Genomic DNA, 2,832 nt, shown 5'->3' with positions numbered 1-2,832 from the left:
CCACAGGAGCCACAGCCTCCCTTGGAGCCTCCACAGGAGCCACAGCCCCCTTTGGAGCCCCCACAAGAGCCACAACCCCCCTTGGATCCCCCACAGGAGCCACAGCTGGAGCAGGAACAGGCTGGGACACAGCAGCACACGGGCTTGCAGCAGCAGACAGGCACACAGCAGCTGGAGCCACAGCCCCCACAGCCGGAGCCACAGCCCCCACAGCCGGAGCCACAGCCCCCACAGCCGGAGCCACAGCCCCCACAGCTGGAGCCACAGCCTCCAGAGCAACCACAGCAGCCCATGGTTCTGGTGGGTTGAGGGTAGAGCAGGTAGAGGAGCAGGTGAGAGGCAGGTGCAGATGTGGAACCCCCGAGCCTGGGCTCTTTATATACCTGTCTAGGGGTCAGGTGGGTCACAGGGGCCCTTCCTTGTTCCTCCTAAAGTTCTTTCCCAGGAAACTTGTGTGTCATTTAAAACAACAAAAATACTGTGTTTCCTTGTGACACACTTCCTCCTCCTACGTGGTTTTCCTCTCTAAATCCTCAGGGTCCAAGTGCTCCCCTCCGTGGACTCCCAGGAATGAGTGAAACCTGGTCTGTTTCTGCCCCAGCCTCAGACCCCAGCCTTCTGCCCCATTTTCTCTTCCCTTCAGGGCATTGTTCTCACCGCCTGTGCTCCCCAGGGCTCTGTCCCCACCAGGTGATGGGGCGCTGCGAATTCCCTTTTCTCTCTTTCGCTTGTCTGCCCCTGCTTCCTGCAACCCCGATCTTTCTCAATGCTCCCTAAAGGCATGCAATGCTTGGGGCCCCTCCCAGCTCTCCTTCCTGTCCGGCTTTCGTGGTTGAGCGACTGGACGCCTTGTGGGGAGGTCCTCAGCTCTCCTGCCCTGCTCATTTCTAGAGGGCAGCACCTGGTTCCGTACCCGGCAGGAACCTCACGACCTCCCGGGTCTCAGACCCACTGTCCTCCCTGCCTGGGCATTAGGGAGTTCCCTCCCAAACCCCCAAAGAGAACCCTGGGAGGAGGTGGTGTGTGGTCGTGGACCTGGACTCTGGGAATCTGAGATTCTTGTCTGACACACCAGCCCTCGGGCATGGCTTCGCATTTCCTCTGATGTCCAGCAGGCCTCTCCCTGCCCTGGTGCAGTCTGCACCTTCCCATCTCTGCAGGCCTGGCAGCAGCCAGGGCCCCGTCTCTCCCGGGAAGGGCTCAGCACTCCCCGGAGCTCAGTTCCTTGGAGTTTCTCTGTGTCCTCGCCTCCCGTGGGTTGTAAAACTCTCTGTGCCCTCGTGGATGCTTTGGGGTTTATCTGGCTCATTTTAATTGATGTGATGAGAGCAATGGTCTCTGGGAACTTTCTGTGCTTGAGTCAGAGCGGAATCTCCATTGTCTCACACACACGCGCACACACACTCACATAGACACACACGCACACACACACATACACACACAGACACAGTCACACACACTGGAAATTGTATTACAGAGGAGAAGAGGAACACACACATCTCAAAGGAGGCCATGCCTCTCAAAATCGAGATGCGTGATGAACACAGCAGGTCTCCAACCTGCCACAGACAGAGTGTGGGGGTTCCAAGAGGGGCTGTGGCTCCTGTAGGGGCTCCAAGCGGGGGACTGTGACTCCCGTAGTGTCTCTAAGGGGGGCTGTGTTCCTGTGGCTGCTCCCAGTGCAGTTGCTGGAAGCCCTGTTGCTGCTCCCCAGGTTGTGGGTCATCCTGCTGCCAGTCCAGCTGCTGCAAGCCCTGCTGCTCCCAGTCAAGCTGCTGACACACTGAAGGGAAGAAGCAGCTAGAACAGTCGGGGCTGACAGGCAGACCGGAGCCTGGGGGAGCTGGGCTCTCTAGAACGGCAGGAGGAGCAGTCACTGTCAGCAGTCTCCTGCCCCCAGACCTGGTGGAGAACAAGACTTTGGCTATGCTGAGTTTCACTCCTGAACCGGAAGAGTGTGTGCATGGATAGAAACACTGAGACAAAGAAACCATTTAAAACACTGGTAAGGGGAATCCTTCTAGAACAGTGATAGAAGGCTGGGGTCTGAGGGCAGAGGCAGCAACAAAGGAGGCTCCACTCAATCCTGGGGGTCCTGAGAGGGGAGGATTTGGGCCCAGAGGGTGTTGACAGGAAAACAATGCAGAAGGAGGAAGTGTGTCATGAGGCAACACAATATTTTTATTTTAAAAGACACACAAGTTCCCTAAGGAGAGGACATCAGTAAGAATCAGGAAGGTACCATGTGCACCCCATGACCCCTAGACAGATATATAGAGAGCCCAGGCTCAGGGGGCCCCACACCTGCACTTCTCTCTCACCTCCTCATCTACCTGCTCCACCCTCAACCCACCAGAACCATGGGCTGCTGTGGCTGCTCCGGAGGCTGTGGCTCCGGCTGTGGGGCCTGTGGCTCCGGCTGTGGGGGCTGTGGCTCCGGCTGCTGTGTGCCCATCTGCTGCTGCAAGCCTGTGTGCTGCTGTGTGCCAGCCTGTTCCTGCTCCAGCTGTGGCTCCTGTGGGGGCTCCAAGGGAGGCTGTGGCTCCTGTAGGGGCTCCAAGGGAGGCTGTGGCTGTGGCTCCTGTGGTGGCTCTAAGGGGGGCTGTGGTTCTTGTGGCTGCTCCCAGTGCAGTTGCTGTAAGCCCTGCTGCTGCCAGTCCAGCTGCTGCAATCCCTGCTGCTCCTCAGGCTGTGGGTCAATCTGCTGCCAGTCCAGCTGCTGCAAGCCCTGCTGCTCCTCAGGCTGTGGGTCATCCTGCTGCCAGTCCAGCTGCTGTAAGCCCTGCTGCTCCCAGTCCAGCTGCTGTGTCCCCGTGTGCTGCCAGTGCAAGA

General features: G+C 58.5%; 2 pseudogenes; one reads left to right on the top strand and one right to left on the bottom strand.

Moving 5' to 3' along the window:
* Window positions 1–432, top strand: part of LOC113222537 — a 777-nt pseudogene extending 345 nt beyond the window's left edge.
* A 1,214-nt stretch (window positions 433–1,646) lies between these two features.
* On the bottom strand, window positions 1,647–2,826 carry LOC111528024 (annotated as a pseudogene).
* Between the last annotated feature and the right edge of the window lie 6 nt (window positions 2,827–2,832).

This window comes from Piliocolobus tephrosceles, unplaced genomic scaffold (assembly GCF_002776525.5).
Source record: "Piliocolobus tephrosceles isolate RC106 unplaced genomic scaffold, ASM277652v3 unscaffolded_31730, whole genome shotgun sequence".
NCBI lineage: Eukaryota > Metazoa > Chordata > Mammalia > Primates > Cercopithecidae > Piliocolobus > Piliocolobus tephrosceles.
Note: the sequence above shows the minus strand (reverse complement) of the source record. Positions and strands in the feature narration are given on the sequence as shown.